The following is a 17,681-nucleotide window of genomic DNA, read 5'->3' as shown; positions in this document are numbered from 1 at the left end:
AAACCAACTAGCATCAACTACAAGGAGTAATCAACACTACTGGCAACCTACTAGTACCAATCCCGGACTTTGAGACAAGAATTGGATACAAGAGATGAACTAGGGTTTGGAGATGAGATGGTGCTGGTGAAGATGTTGATGGAGATTGCCCTCTCCCAATGAGAGGAGCGTTGGTGATGACGATGGTGATGATTTCCCCCTCCCGGAGGGAAGTATCCCCGGCAGAACAGCTCTGCCGGAGCTCTAGATTGGTTCCGCCAAGGTTCCACCTCGTGGCGGCGGAGTATCGTCCCGAAAAGTTCCTTCTGGTTTTTTTCTCATTGAAAGACTTCATATAGCAGAAGATGGACGTCGGAGACCCACCAGGGGGCCCATGAGGTAGGGGGCGCGCCCTAGGAGGGGGGCGCGCCCCCACCCTCGTGAGCAGGGTGTGGGCCCCCTGGCCTTCATCTTTGGCGAGGATTTTTCTTTATTTATTTTAATATGTTCCGTGGAGTTTCAGGACTTTTGGAGTTGCACAGAATAGGTCTCTAATATTTTCTCCTTTTCCAGCCCAGAATTCCAGCTGTCAGCATTCTCCCTCCTTATGTAAACCTTGTAAAATAAGAGACAATAGCCATAAGTATTGTGACATAAAGTGAAATAACAGTCCATAATGCAATAAATATCGATATAAAAGCATGATGCAAAATGGACGTATCAACTCCCCCAAGCTTAGACCTCGCTTGTCCTCAAGCGAAAAGCCGATAACAATAAATATGTCCTCATGTTTAGAGGTAGAGGCGTCGATAAAAATAAAATATGGACATGAAGGCATCATGATTATTCTCATAACAACAACATATATAGATTTTGTCATATGATTACTTATGTTCAAGTGATGATCTATTCACAATGCAAAAGTATAAATCATAAACCTTATTGTGCTCCGGCAAACTATAATCTCAGTCATTGAAGCAATTGCAATTTGTCATAACATTGAAAAGAGTCTATGTCAGAGCTAAAAAGCAAGTCCACATACTCAACTATCATTTAGTCCTTCATAATTGCTAACACTCATGCAATACTTGTGGTTATGAAGTTTCAATCGGACACAGAGAAAGATAGGGGCTTATAATTTTGCCCCACAACCTTTTACCTCAAGGGTAATGTCAACAATAATAATTCATGCTCCCCTATATCCAATTAGATATATATATATATATATATATCATGTTCTTTCCAACATGCTGAGCTTGCCAAAGGATAAAATGAAAAGGGAAAGGTGAAGATCACCGTGACTCTTGCATAAGGTAGAAGATAATAATAAAAGATAGGCCCTTCGCAGAGGGAAGCAGAGGTTGCCATGCGCTTTTATGGTTGGATGCACAAAATCTCAATGCGAAAGAACGTCACTTTATATTGCCCCTTGTGATATGAACCTTTATTATGCAGTTCGTCGCTTTTATTACTTCCACATCACAAGATCGTATAAAGCTTATTTCTCCCACACCAATCAATTATACATATTTAGAGCAATTTTTATTGCTTTGCACCAATGACAACTTACTTGAAGGATCTTACTCAATCCATAGGTAGATATGGTGGACTCTCATGGCAAAACTGGTTTAAGGGTATTTGGAAGCACAAGTAGTATTTCTACTTGGTGCTGAGAATTTGGCTAGCATGAGGGGGAAAGGCAAGCTCAATAAGTTAGAGGATCCATGACAACATACTTTATCTCAGATATAAGAAAGACATAACTCATTACATTGTCTTCCTTGTCCAACATCAACCCTTTAGCATGTCATATTTTAATGAGTGCTCCCAATCATAAAAGATGTCAATGATAATATATCTATATGTGAAAACCTCTATTTCCTTATTACTTCCTATTAATTGCAACAATGAACAAAGCTATGTCTGCCAACTCCCAACAACTTTTAATCATCATACTCTTTCTATGTGAAGTCATTACTCTCAATAAGATCAATATGAACTTTTTGTTTATTTTTACTCTTTTCTTCTTTCTTTTATTCACCCAAGATCATGGCAAAATAATCAAGCCCTTGACTCAACACTAATCTTTATTATATATAGCTCACGGACTAAATTACAAAGAGAGATCATAAAGCAAACTCAAAACTAGATCATGCCATAAACTTTATTCTACTAGATCAAGATACTAGTAATAGGATCGAATTAAGAAAAAATGGTAAAGATAGGAGTTGTGATTGTGATACGATACCGGGGCACCTCCCCCAAGCTTGGCAGTTGCCAAGGGGAGTGCCCATACCCATGTGATTATGTCTCCTTCTTTGTTGTCGGTGTAATATTCTTGGCGATGATTCCTGTCGGTGTCAAAACCGGCGGATCTCGGGTAGGGGGTCCCGAACTGTGCGTCTAGGCCGGATGGTAACAGGAGACAAGGGACACGAAGTTTTACCCAGGTTCGGGCCCTCTTGATGGAGGTAAAACCCTACGTCCTGCTTGATTGATATTGATGATATGGGTGTTACAAGAGTAGATCTACCACGAGATCGGAGAGGCTAAACCCTAGAAGCTAGCCTATGGTATGATTGTATGTTGCGATTGTTGTCCTACGGACTAAAACCCTTCGGTTTATATAGACACCGGAGAGGGTTTTGGGTTACACAAGGTCGGTTACAAAGGGGGAGATATCCATATACGTATGGCCTAGCTTGCCTTCCACGCCAAGTAGAGTCCCATCCGTACACGAGACGAAGTCTTCAATCTTGTATCTTCATAGTCTAACAGTCCGGCCAATGGAGATAGTCCGGCTGTCCGGAGACCCCCTAATCCAGGACTCCCACAGTAGCCCCTGAACCAAGCTTCAATGACGATGAGTCCGGCGCGCAGTTGTCTTCGGCATTGCAAGGCAGGTTCCTTTTCTGAATACATCACAGAAGAATTTGAATACAAGGATAGTGTCCGACCCTACAAAATAAGTTCCATATTTCACCATAGAGAGAATAATGTTTTCGCAGATCTAATCCGCTAGCTTGTTTTGGTAACATGACGTCATGCCATGGCCCGGTGATTATTCGAACCGTTTCTTTTAACCAGCCCCGCACATAACGCGAGGCAGTTTTTCGACACGTCTTGTCAAAGCAGAGAGTGTGTCCCCTTATTACAGGATTCTCATCAATACGAGTGTGGGTAACCCAACCGCGCCATCAATTGCGGCGCTTGGGGGATAATCGAGTTTTACCAGGCAAGTGGGGACGCTTAGTTTTGTCCGCCCATATAAAGGGATAAGGATTCACCTTTCTATCCACGCCTTCTTCCTCCTCTGCTCATCTTCTCCCGCACACTCGAGCTCTAGCGCCCAAGTCCTCACTTCCATCTCAACCTTCTCCAACCATGTCCGGAGCGGGAGGCAAGTGGATGGTCTCCTCCGTCACGGAGGGAGACGTCAAGAAACTGAGGGAAGCCGGATACCTGCCCGACGATATCGCGCACCGGCTCCCAGATGAGGGACAGCTCATCCCCACCCCCGAGCCCCATGAGAGGGTGGTATTCCTCACCCATTTCCTCCGCGGACTGGGATTCCCTCTCCATCCCTTCGTCCGGGGGCTCATGTTTTATTACGTCCTGGATTTCCACAATCTGGCCCCGAACTTCATCCTCAACATCTCGGTGTTCATCATCGTGTGTGAGGCCTTCCTCCGCATCAAGCCCCACTTCGGCTTATGGCTGAAGACCTTCAATGTCAAGCCGAAGGTAGTGAGAGGCCGCCAGGCGGAGTGCGGAGGCGCCATGGTGGGCAGGATGCCCAACATCACATGGCTCGAGGGCACCTTCGTGGACACCATAAAGGGGTGGCAATCGGGGTGGTTCTATATCACCGAGCCGCGTGATCCCGCATGGGTAGCGGCCCCCGAGTTCCGATCTGGCATTCCCATGCGGCTCACCTCCTGGAAAGAGAAGGGCCTGTCCTGGGGTAATTCAAAAGAGCTGACCGGACTCCAGTCATGTATTCAGAACATGGTGGATAAGAAGCTCAAGCTTGTCAACATAGTCCAGGTTATGCTCGTTCGCCGGATACTCCCGTGCCAACAACGGGAGTTTACCTTGTGGGAGTTTAATCCGGCACAGCACCGAACTCTGAACAGGCTCTTCGACACGACTCATGAATATGCCTGGAGGGTGCTGTTCAAGGGCGTCACGGTCCCTCCCCCCATTACTGAGGATCGCGGATTCAGCGCGAAGCGCCACACTAGTGCGGTAAGTTGTTTTACCTCTTACAGGATATTTGTTATATATATATATATTGGCTCTATGCGGGATCTAAACTCATGCTGACTCCAACCCCTTATAAGGTGCCGGAGAAGACCAAGAAGGCCAAGGGAGCTCGAAAGAGTTCCCGACACCAGGCGTCGTCGGACTCACCGTCCGATGACTCTGCGGCGCACTCTTCCCCCGAAGACGAGGAAGAGGAAGAAGAGGCTCCCCCACCGACTGGGGGAGACAAGAAAAGGAAGGCCGCCCCAAATGGGGAGGCCGAAGGGTCCAAGAAGGGAAGGACGCTCCTTCCGGACAGCTCCACCGCCGCCGACGAAATTGAAGATGAGTGGTTGCCCAGGGGCAAGCCCCAGGGGAGATCGTAAGTGTTCGGATACCAAAGTAACCCATAGGATTCCTTTGTCGCATTGCTTTCCCTAACGCCGAACTCAATTGTACAGTCCGCCCCGAGCCAATATCGAGGTATCCTCGGACGGCTCCCTGGGCTCGTCAGACATGGATAGCGATCCAGTCCCGACCGCCACCTCCCCTCATCCGGCCAACGACGCCGAGGTGCTGTCTCAAGAGGCACCGGATCGAGGGGGGACAGTCCCGGAGGCGCCTCAAGGCAACCTTCCGGACTCTAGGAGCCGAGGTGACGGGGTCCCCGAGAGATCCGAGTTCGGCCCTCGGCCGAACACCACGCCGGACCCTCCAACGAATCCGAGCTCGGGCAGGCGGTTCCCTTCTAAGGAGGGTGAGACGCCTGTGCCGGTGACCTCTGTCCACCCAGAGGCGCAGGACACTATGTTGGAAGCGCTTCGCAGCGCTTCCATCGAGGAGGAGCACCGCACTATCATGAGTGCGGTGATCCAGAAGGTTCAGTCCGCCAAGAGCGGATTGACTGAAGCCTGTACTAGCCTTCTAACAGGCTTCGAGGTAAGTGTTAAAATGTAGTAGAAGTGTTACCGCATAGACAGTAGCCCCTAATGCTTTGTTCGGTGTTCACAAAGAAAAGCCGAACAGAGGATCAAATAATATCGCAGGAGTCTAATATAAGTATGTCAATATGCATGTGCAGGCTTCGCTGCTGGCATTCGCTGCACTAACTGCGGAGGTTGTCGTACTGAAGGAGGCCCTCGAGGGGTCCCAGAAGGAGCTCGTCCTTGCTAAGAGGCAGCTCGAGGAGAACAAGGGTAAGTAATACCCCGTTTGTAGATGAGAAAAAGGACGCGATTGCTAAATGACAGGATCATTGTATGTTTGCCAGGGGCCATGACCGAGGTGGCGACCCTGAAGCAAGCGTTGTCCCAGGTCGGAGAAAAGGCGGCCCAGGAGCGCACCGAGCGAGAGAGGCACGAGTCTCGGGTGGGCGAGGTGCAGCAAGAGCTCCAGGCTCTCGTGACAAAGCACGAGGCGTTGGAGCTTGACTTGAAGACGAGAGAGTCTGAGCTTGCCGTGGCCCGTGAGAGCGTGAAGAGTGCCAAGGCCGAGGCCCAGAAGGCCCTTCAGGAGATCGACACGACGAAGAAGATAGCGGCGGGTAAGGCTTTCTATATGCAAAGCAAGCATGCAACGGTGAATTACCGATTACTTACCCAAATCCGGAGCTCTTCAGGAGCATTCGCAGATTTGCCCCGCAGTGTGTCCGATGCCGCACTATTCTACCAGGCCGAGGATAGAAGCCCGACGGAGAAGCTGTTCTGGTCTCAGTATGCTGAGGCCGAACATCCGGTGCCAATGAGTGACCAGCTGAAGCAGATGGCCGAGCTACATAAGGCGGCCGATCAGGCCATGAAGGGCTTCATGGTTGTGGCCTGGCGACGCCCTTCCGAACAGCTTCTTTGGCCTGGTGAGGCGGCTTGTGGATGCCTGCCCACGGCTGGAGGTCGTCAAGCGATCCGTCTGCATTGAAGGTGCACGCCGGGCCTTTGCCCGTGTAAAAACGCAGTGGGTCAAGCTAGACGCCGTGAAGCTGATCAAGGAGGGGCCGCCGGAGGGAAAGGACCACCGCCACCCCGAGATGTACTACGAGGGTGTTCTGCCAGGCACCCGTCTTATCGCAGACGAGTGTTCGCAAAATGTAATATTTGAATGAGACTTGCTCGTTTTGTCCTGTGTGTATGAAAACTTGTATCGTATTCGCTATGCAACGCTTGTGTGAATTTAAAATATTACCTTCTGTTTGGCTGTTTATCCAATCTGAGAGATGGCTAGTCCTCGGCTTCTGCCCCCATGCCATGAGTGCCGGGGTGTTCAGGATAAACCTGAGCACTCTTGTTCCCATGTTTGGGTCCTTCGAGGGAGGTGCTCAGCACAACGAACAAGGCAACCGGACTAATAATGCTTTATCACTCTCACTTAGCCATAGAATTCTATAATTTTAAATTTCGGCAAAGCCCCTGGTATTCGGAAGACCGAATTCAGGGCGCGATACACGCCTATAAGCCGGACGGAGCCGGCCCCTCGCCCTAAGCGGCATAAGTCTTTAGGGACTCGAAAAACCTCGCCGAACAGCGACCAGTCTCTCGCCTTATCATGACAGTCAGTTTTAGCTTTCTCTACTGAGGTGCTCGGCCTAGCAGAACTGGGGCACAATCGCAGTAGTTCTCCTAGCGCTACCTTAGCCGATAGAGCGGAACATAAGGTACCAAAACATAGGAGCCGGGCAAACCCAACATTTGACCAAAGACATGATTCGGAGCTGATGCATATAATGCTATAAGTTCGGGGTGCCGCACTTGTGAAAGTGTTCGGACTTTTCACACCATATTGTGGGTACGTAAGCCCCTGGTGCATTGGCCGTACCAGAGTGTACAGTTGCTAGGCGTTATTAATGAACACATAGATATGTATATATATAACAAAAATGCGATAATAGTCGTAATGTCATGTATTGTATATTGAAAAATTGCATTAAAGCAGAGTGATACAGATAGTGTAATAAGCGAAATAGTAGGACTATGTCCTTTCCAAGGGCGAGCTGAGGAATTATATGAAATCTATAATCCACCTGGGAATTCCGTAGTTGTCGGCCTCCTTGGTTGCTGTATCATGGGTTCGGCAATAGAGCTACTGGACAGTGTTTCCAGAGATTGAAGTCCTGAAAGAAAAAGAAAAATAACCAAACGGGAAGCCCCTGGTGCGGTTTAGGCCGCGTTTTGGGGCGTGCCGTAGTTGTGCCTCCCCCTCCCCATCTGTGCCCATGGTATTTTTAATGCGTAATTATGTACGTGCGGCACGAACAACGCAGTTGGGCTGGGGTTGGGGTGGCCGCCATATTGCTACGCGAGCTCAGATCGTGCCAGGCGGTCTGTTTGCCGATTGCCCCGGGCGCGCTTGAAGGTGTCCGGGCTTTGAAACGCCGAACTGGTAGATTGCCTTGAGAGGCTGCTTTGCGCTTCTGCTGCGAGGGCCGCGGTGTGCTCCTCTGTTCGAAGAGAGCGCTCTGTGTTTCCATTGACTGTAATAACTCCGCGAGGTCCTGGCATCTTGAGCTTGAGGTATGCATAATGTGGTACCGCATTGAATCTAGCAAATGCGGTTCGTCCGAGCAGCGCATGATAACCACTGCAGAACGGGACTATATCGAAGATTAACTCTTCGCTTCGGAAGTTATCCGGGGATCCAAAGACCACTTCCAGTGTAATTGAGCCTGTGCAGTGGGCCTCTACGCCTGGAATGACGCCTTTAAAGGTCGTTTTTGTGGGTTTTATCCTTGAGGGGTCTATACCAATTTTGCGCACTGTGTCCTCATAAAGCAGGTTCAGGCTGCTGCCGCCGTCCATAAGGACTCGAGTGAGGTGAAATCCGTCAATGATTGGGTCTAGGACCAGTGCGGCGAATCCGCCATGACGGATACTAGTCGGGTGGTCCCTTGCGATCGAAGGTGATCGGACAGGAGGACCGAGGGTTGAACTTTGAGGCGACTGGCTCCAACGCATATACGTCCCTGAGCGCACGCTTCCGCTCCCTCTTGGGGATGTGGGTTGCATATATCATGTTCACCATCCGCACTTGCGGGGGAAACCTCTTCTGTCCTCTAGTGTGCGGCTGCCGGGGTTCTTCCTCGTCATCGCTATGCGGCCCCTTGTCCTTGTTTTCGGCAATTAACTTGCCGGCTTGCTTGAACACCCAACAATCCATGTTTGTGTGATTGGCTGGCTTGTCTGGCGTGCCGTGTATTTGACACGAGCGATCGAGTATACGGTCCAAGCTGGACGGACCCGGCGTACTTTGTTTGAATGGCTTTTTCTGCTGATCGGGTTTAGATCCTTTGAATCTGGCGTTGACTGCCGTATCCTCAGTACTTTCGCCGCTAATGCGGTGCTTATGCTTGTTGCGACGTGACCTGCTATTGCCGTCCTTGGTCTCTGGGGTACCATGGTTCTTTGATATGTTATTACTGCGAGCCAACCAGCTGTCTTCTCCCGCACAAAAGCGGGTCAAGAGCATCGTGAGGGCTGCCATAGATTTCGGCTTTTCCTGACCAAGGTGCCAGGCTAGCCACTCGTCTCGGATGTTGTGCTTGAAAGCCGCTAAGGCCTCCGCATCCGGACAGTCGACGATTTGATTTTTCTTTGTAAGGAACCGGGTCCAGAATTGCCTGGCCGACTCTTCTGGCTGCTGAATTATGTGGCTCAAGTCATCGGCGTCTGGTGGTCGCACATAAGTGCCCTGAAAGTTACCGAGGAATGCGGCTTCCAGATCTTCCCAACAGCTAATGGAATCCGCTGGCAAGCTATTAAGCCAATGCCGCGCTGGTCCTTTGAGTTTTAGTGGGAGGTACTTGATGGCATGTAAGTCATCACTGCGGTCCATGTGGATGTGGAGGAGGAAGTCCTCAATCCATACCGCGGGGTCTGTAGTGCCGTCGTATGATTCAATGTTTATAGGTTTGAAACCTTCTGGGAATTGATGTTCCATTACTTCTTCTGTGAAGCATAAGGGGTGTGCGGCGCCTCTGTATTGGGCTATATCGCAACGCAGCTCGAATGGGTCCTGCCCGCTGTGTTCAGCCCGGCCGGACTTGCTTTTACTATATCCTGCGTGACATTTATCGTCTCGTAGAGTGGTGCGCCCTCGTGATCCGTAGACCGATCTTGAATGCTTTGCTTTGTCCTCTAATATCTCTCGCAGGTCTGGCGTATCTCCCCATGCCTTTTTATTTGAACAGCGTTGGGGTGGAGGCTGAGCTTTTGGCCGGAATGCCTCTCTATCGCGGCCACGAGGTGGCCGATCAGCCGTTTCATACGCTTCTTCCTCCAGTCGGGGAAGTAACTTGCGCCTTGGATAACTCTTGGAGGGATGCTCGAGTTTATATTGCTCGGCCGCGAGGACTTCAGTCCATTTGTCAGCTAGCAGATCTTGATCAGCTTGAAGCTGCTGCTGTTTTTTCTTTAGGCTATTTTCCGTGGCCATAAGCCTGCGCTTGAAGCGCTCTTGTTCGATGGGATCCTCTGGTACGGCGAATTCATCGTCGCCAAGGCTTGCCTCGTCTTCGGAGGAGGGCATGTAATTGTCATCCTCCTCCTCTCTGCCAGCCGCTCTCTCAGGAGAGCTGGCTCCTTCATCCTCCTGCTCTAAATCTTGCTGGAGGGGATTATTGTTGTCTTCGGCGCTATCCGGAGTGTTATTCTCTCCTGTGCCGGTATCACCACTTTTGCTTTGGCGGGACTTAGAGCGGCGCCGCTGACGTCGGCACTTGGGTTGCTTCTTGGAGGGGTCATCCTCCATTATCTCGTCGCCATTGCTTTCATTGGGTGTATCCACCATGTATATGTCATACGACGAGGTGGCTGTCCAGTGCCCTGTAGGTGCTGGTGCATGTTCGTCTCCTACATCGTCGTCCATACCATCGATGTCTTCAGAGTCGAAGTCGAGCATGTCGGTTAAATCATCGACAGTGGCTACAAAGTGGGTGGTGGGTGGGCGTCGAATTTCTTCGTCGTCCGCATCCCAGTCCTGTTGGCCATAATCTGGCTAGGGCTCTCCTGACAAAGAGAGAGACCTTAGTGAATTCAGAATGTCGTCGAAGGGCGAGTGCTGAAAGATATCCGCGGCGGTGAATTCCATGATCGGCGCCCACTCGGATTCGATTGGCAGGGGCGTGGATGGTTCGGGGTCCGGAAGAGAGTCCGGCACCTTGGAGTCACGGGCCGCGTAGAGGATTATGCTGGTGTTTGGCTCGATCGCCGTCGAGACTGCAGCCCCTGAGGCGGTGTCTAGCTACCAGTCCTCGATTGGCGCAGTTGGCTCCGAGCTAAGGGTCGGAGCTGGTGTGGGCGCGGCCTCTGGAGTACCGTCCGGTGGCAGAGCTAGGTCATACCCATCGAGACAGTGCGGCGCGCCCGGCTGTGGCTCGAATTCGTCGAAGATCAAGTCCCCGCGGATGTTGGCCGTGTAGTTCAAACTTCCAAATCTGACCTGATGGCCAGGGGCGTAGCTTTCAATCTGCTACAGATGGCCAAGAGAATTAGCCCACAGTGCAAAGCCGCCGAATACAAAGATTTGTCCGGGGAGAAAAGTCTCACCCTGGACGGCATCGCTATCGATGATGGTAGGAGCCATCAAGCCTAACGGTGACGACACAGAGGAACTATCAATGAAAGAACCAATGTCGGTGTCAAAACCGGCGGATCTCGGGTAGGGGGTCCCGAACTGTGCGTCTAGGCCGGATGGTAACAGGAGACAAGGGACACGAAGTTTTACCCAGGTTCGGGCCCTCTTGATGGAGGTAAAACCCTACGTCCTGCTTGATTGATATTGATGATATGGGTGTTACAAGAGTAGATCTACCACGAGATCGGAGAGGCTAAACCCTAGAAGCTAGCCTATGGTATGATTGTATGTTGCGATTGTTGTCCTACGGACTAAAACCCTTCGGTTTATATAGACACCGGAGAGGGTTTTGGGTTACACAAGGTCGGTTACAAAGGGGGAGATATCCATATACGTATGGCCTAGCTTGCCTTCCACGCCAAGTAGAGTCCCATCCGGACACGAGACGAAGTCTTCAATCTTGTATCTTCATAGTCTAACAGTCCGGCCAATGGAGATAGTCCGGCTGTCCGGAGACCCCCTAATCCAGGACTCCCACAATTCCCCTCAGGATGCGGTTCTCCTCCTCGAGCTTATTGACTTGTTGTTTGAGGTCCATTATTTCCTTACGAAGCTTTCCTGTGACAGCTAAAGCTCCTTGCACCCAAGGGTGTTGCATAGCTACGGGAGAACAAGTGACACTCCTCTTCATATTTTCATAAGAAAGAAATCTAACATTAGAAGGGATAACTGAGTTTGGAATAGCTGAGCTCTGTAGTTTCCCCATCGTGAACCCAGATCAGAGGCGAGAGGTGACTTCTTGATCCTCCATGGCATCTACTCTCATCAAGTCAGCCTCCATCTCTTCCTCCATTGCTGGCCCAAAGTGGTCAGCGTCGCTGTTTGCCCTTGGTTCCGGTGCTGGATTAGATACCCGCCTCTCCCCGATTGACTCTTGAGAAGACATCTTGCTCTAATCTACAGCAGCAACAGCTCGAAAACAAAAACAGAGGAGATTTGCGTGATACGAGAGTCAAAACCTTCGGGAGAATATATAATGAATTTTTACGGACCAAAATACGTATCGTGCAAGAAAACAGAGTCCGGAAGGCACACGAGGTGCTCATGAGGTAGGGGGTGCGCCCAGAGGGGTAGGGCGCGCCCACCACCCTCGTGGCCTTCCCAGACTGCTACTTATTTTTCTATTTTTCTAAATATTCCAAAATGGAGAGATATTGCCTTAAAAAAATTTTTGGAGTCGGTTTACTTACCGTACCACATACCTATTCCTTTTCGGAGTCTGAAACGGTCTGGAAGGTGTCCCTTATGTATTCCCCCAGGGTTACGGTTTCAATAATATTGGTTTCAACATTTATGGGATTACCTGAGATATAATGTTTGATTCTTTGACCGTTTACCACCTTCGGATTTGTGCCCTCGAAGTTGTTGATTTTTATGGCACCGGAACGATAGACCTCCTCGATAACATAGGGGCCTTCCCATTTAGAGAGAGGTTTTCCTGCAAAAAATCTTAAACGAGAGTTGTATAGCAATACATAATCACCTACATTAAACTCACGCTTTTGTATCCTTTTGTCATGCAATCTTTTAACTTTTGCTTTAAACAACTTGGCATTTTCCTAAGCTTGGGTTCTCCATTCATCAAGTGAGCTAATATCAAATAACCTCTTCTCACTGGCAAGTTTGAAATCATAGTTAAGCTCTTTAATAGCCCAATATGCCTTATGTTCTAGTTCGAGAGGTAAGTGACATGCTTTTCCATAAACCATTTTATACGGAGACATACCCATAGGATTTTTGTATGCAGTTCTATATGCCCATAATGCATCATCAAGTTTCTTAGACCAATTCTTTCTAGACCTATTAACAGTCTTTTGCAAAATTAATTTGAGCTCTCTATTGCTCAACTCTACTTGACCACTAGACTGTGGGTGATAAGGAGATGCAATTCTATGATTAACATCATATTTAGCAAGCATTTTACGGAAGGCACCATGAATAAAGTGTGAACCACCATCAGTCATTAAATATCTAGGGACTCCAAACCTTGGAAAAATAACTTCTTTAAGCATTTTAATAGAAGTGTTATGATCAGCACTACTAGTTGGAATAGCTTCTACCCACTTAGTAACGTAATCAACAGCAACTAAAATATGTGTGTATCCATTAGAGGCTGGAAAAGGTCCCATATAATCAAAGCCCCAAACATCAAATGGTTCAATAACAAGTGAATAATTCATAGGCATTTCTTGACGTCTACTAATATTACCAATTCTTTGACATTCATCACAAGACAAGACAAACTTACGGGCATCCGTGAAGAGAGTAGGCCAATAAAAACCAGATTGCAATACCTTATGTGCAGTTCTATCTCCAGCGTGATGTCCTCCATAAGCCTTAGAATGACACTTGCGTAGGATATGTTCCTGTTCATGCTCAGGTACACATCGTCTAATAACACCATCTACTCCTTCTTTATAAAGATGTGGGTCATCCCAAAAGTAATGTCTCAAGTCACAGAAAAACTTTTTGTTTTGCTGGTATGTGAAGCTAGGTGGTATAAACTTAGCAATAATATAATTAGCATAATCAGCATACCATGGAGTACTACGAGAAGTACTTATAACATTTAATTGTTCATCAGGAAAGCTATCATGAATAGGTAGTGGGTCATCAAGAACATTCTCTAACCTAGACAAGTTGTCTGCAACGAGGTTCTCGGCTCCCTTTCTATCAACAATATGCAAATCAAATCCTTGTAGCAAGAGAACCCATCTAATGAGTCGAGGTTTAGCATCTTTCTTTTCCATAAGGTATTTAATAGCAGCATGATCAGTGTGAATAGTTACTTTAGAATCAACAATATAAGGTCTGAACTTATCACAAGCAAATACAACTGCTAAAAGCTTTTTTTCAGCAGTAGCATAATTTCTTTGAGCATTGTCTAGAGTCTTACTAGCATAATGAATAACATTTAATTTCTTATCAACTCTTTTCCCTAGAACAGCACCTACAACATAATCACTAGCATCACACATAATTTCAAAGGGTAAATTCCAATCAGGTGGCTGAACAACAGGTGCAGAGACTAATGCTTTCTTAAGTATTTCAAATGCTTCTACACAATCGTCATCAAAGACAAATGGTATATCTTTTTGCAATAAATTAGTCAGAGGCCAAGAAATTTTTGAGAAGTCCTTAATGAACCTCCTGTAAAATCCGGCATGACCAAGGAAACTTCTTATACCTTTGATGTCCTTGGGACATGGCATCTTTTCAATAGCATCGACCTTGGCTTTATCAACTTCAATACCTCTTTCAGAAACTTTATGCCCCAAGACAATACCTTCATTAACCATAAAGTGGCACTTTTCCCAATTCAAGACAAGATTAGTTTCTTCACATCTCTGCAAAACTCGATCAAGATTGCTCAAGTCATCATCAAAAGAGGAACCATAGACGGAAAAATCGTCCATGAAAACCTCACAAATCTTTTCACAAAAGTCAGAGAATATAGCCATCATGCATCTTTGAAAGGTAGCAGGTGCATTACATAAACCAAAAGGCATACGTCTATAAGCAAAAGTACCAAAATGGCATGTAAAAGTAGTCTTTGATTGATCTCTAGCCGACACAGGAATTTGAGAGAAACCAGAATAACCATCTAGAAAGCAATAGTGTGTATGTTTGCATAATCTTTCTAGCATTTTATCAATAAAAGATAAGGGGTAATGATCTTTCTTAGTAGCTTTATTTAATTTGCGGAAATCAATTACCATCCTATAACCTGTGATAATTCTTTGTGGAATCAATTCATCTTTATCATTAGGAACAACAGTAATATGTCCCTTCTTAGGGACACAATGGATAGGACTTACCCACTGACTATCAACAACGGGATAAATTATACCTGCCTCCAGAAGCTTGAGTATTTCTTTTCTTACCACTTCTTTCATTTTAGGATTCAGACGTCGTTGAGGATCACAAACTGGTTTGGCATCTGCTTCCAAATTTATTTTATGTTGACATAGAGTGGGACTAATGCCCTTAAGATCATCAAGAGTATATCCAATAGCAGCACGATGCTTCTTCAGAGTTTTCAATAATCTTTATTCTTCATGCTCTGAAAGATTAGCACTAATAATAACAGGATATATCTTCTTTTCATCAAGATAAGCATATTTAAGATTATCAGGCAACAGTTTAAGCTCAAACACGGGATCACCCTTGGGTGGAGGAGGATCCCCTAAAATTTCAATAGGCAAGTTGTGATGCAGAATAGGTTCCTGTTTAAAGAATACTTCATCTATTTCCCTTCTTTCATTCATGAACATATCATTTTCATGGTCTAGCAAATAGTGTTCTAAAGGATCACTAGGAGGTACGGCAATAGAAGCAAGACCAATAATTTCATCCTTACTAAGCAATTCTTCCTCACGATGTTGTTTACTAAATTTAGAGAAATTAAACGCATGAACCATATCATCCAAGCCAATAGTAAAAACATTCTTTTCGCAATCTATCCTACCATTAACAGTGTTCAAGAAGGGTCTACCAAATATAATGGGACAAAAGCTATCTTGCGGAGAAGTAAGAACAACAAAATCAGCAGGATATTTAGTTTTCCCACACAAGACTTCAACATCTCTAACAATTCCAATTGGTGAAATAGTATCTCTATTGGCAAGTTTAATTGTGACATCAATACCTTCTAACTCAGCAGGTGTAATTTCATTCTTAATTTCTTCGTATAAAGTATGCGGTATAACACTAGCACTCGCACCCATATCACATAAGCCATGATAACAATGATCTCCTATTTTAACATAAATAACAGGCATGCCTACCATAGGTCTATGTTTATCTTTAGCACAAGGTTTAGCAATTCTAGCAGTTTCACCTTCGAACTGAATAACATGCCCATCAATATTATCAGACAATAGATCTTTAACAATAGCAATATTAGGTTCTACTTTAACTTGCTCAGGGGGTGTGTAAGTTCTAATATTGCTTTTACGAACAACAGTTGAAGCTTTAGTGTGATCCTTTACTCTAACAGGGAAAGGTGGTTTCTCAACATAAGAAGTAGGAACAATAGGATCATTATAAGTGACAGTCTTTTCTTCAACTTTAATAGGTGCAGATACTTTTACTTCTATGGGAGGATGATATTTAAACCACTTCTCCTTAGGGAGATCAACATAAGTAGCGAAAGATTCACAGAAAGAAGCTACTATCTCAGAGTCAAGTCCATATTTAGTGCTAAACTTACGGAAAATATCGGTGTCCATAAAAGATTTAACACAATCAAACTTAGGTGTCATACCTGACTCTTTACCTTCGTCGAGGTCCCAATCTTCAGAGTTGCGTTTAATTCTATCCAATAAATTCCATCTGAATTCAATAGTCTTCATCATAAAACAGCCAGCACAAGAAGTATCGAGCATGGTTTGATTATTATGAGAAAGCTGAGCATAAAAACTTTGCATAATTATTTCTCTCGAGAGCTCATGATTGGGGCATGAATATAACATTGATTTAAGCCTCCCCCAAGCTTGAGTGATGCTTTCTCCTTCGCGAGGCCAGAAATTATATATATAATTGTGATCACGATGAACAAGATGCATAGGGTAATACTTTTGATGAAATTCCAATTTCAATCTCTTATAGTTCCATGATATCATATCATCACATAGCCTATACCATATCAATGTGTCTCCCTTCAAAGATAAAGGGAAGACCTTCTTCTTAGCAACATCATCGGGTACACCTGCAAGCTTAAATAATCCACAAACTTCATCCACATATATTAAGTGCTCATCAGGATGCTTTGTTCCATCTCCTGTAAAAGGGTTAGCTAGTAGTTTTTCCATCATACCCGAAGGAAATTCAAAGGGGTTTCATTTTCAATAGGTTCAGTAGGTTGAGGAGCAACTCTTTGCTCTACTGGACGAGGTGAAGATACCCCGAACAAGCCCCTCAGAGAATTACTTTCCATAGTAACAAGTGACAGTAAATTTCAGCACACTATATAAATTTTTCCTTACCAAATTCCACCTACCAAAGGCGCTACACTCCCCGGCAACGGCGCCAGAAAAGAATCTTGATGACCCACAAGTATAGGGTATATCTATCGTAGTCCTTTCGATAAGTAAGAGTGTCGAACCCAACGAGGAGTAGAAGGAAATGATAAGCGGTTTTCAGCAAGGTATTCTCTGCAAGTACTGAAATAAGTGGTAACAGATAGTTTTGTGATAAGGTAAATTGTAACGAGCAACAAGTAACAAAAGTAAATAAAGTGCAGCAAGGTGGCCCAATCCTTTTTGTAGCAAAGGACAAGCCGGAACAAACTCTTATATAAGGAAAAGCGATCCCGAGGACACATGGGAATATCGTCAAGCTAGTTTTCATCACGTTCATATGATTCGCGTTCGATACTTTGATAATTTGATATGTGGGTGGACCGGTGCTTGGGTGCTGTTCTTACTTGAACAAGAATCCCACTTATGATTAACCTCTATTGCAGGCATCCGCAACTACAACAAAAGTATTAAGGTAAACCTAACCATAGCATGAAACATGTGGATCCAAATCAGCCCCTTACGAAGCAACGCATAAACTAGGGTTTAAGCTTCTGTCACTCTAGCAACCCATCATCTACTTATTACTTCCCAATGCCTTCCTCTAGGCCCAAATAATGGTGAAGTGTTATGTAGTCGACGTTCACATAACACCACTAGAGGCTAGACAACATACATCTTATCAAAATATCAAACGAATACCAAATTCACATGAATACTAATAGCAAGTCTCCCTTGTCCTCAGGAACAAACGTAATTACTCACAAAGCATATTCATGTTCATAATTAGAGGGGTAATAATATGCATATAGGATC

This window comes from Triticum urartu, chromosome 3, assembly GCF_003073215.2.
Source record: "Triticum urartu cultivar G1812 chromosome 3, Tu2.1, whole genome shotgun sequence".
Classification (NCBI taxonomy): Eukaryota; Viridiplantae; Streptophyta; class Magnoliopsida; order Poales; family Poaceae; genus Triticum; species Triticum urartu.
This window is presented reverse-complemented; position numbering follows the sequence as displayed.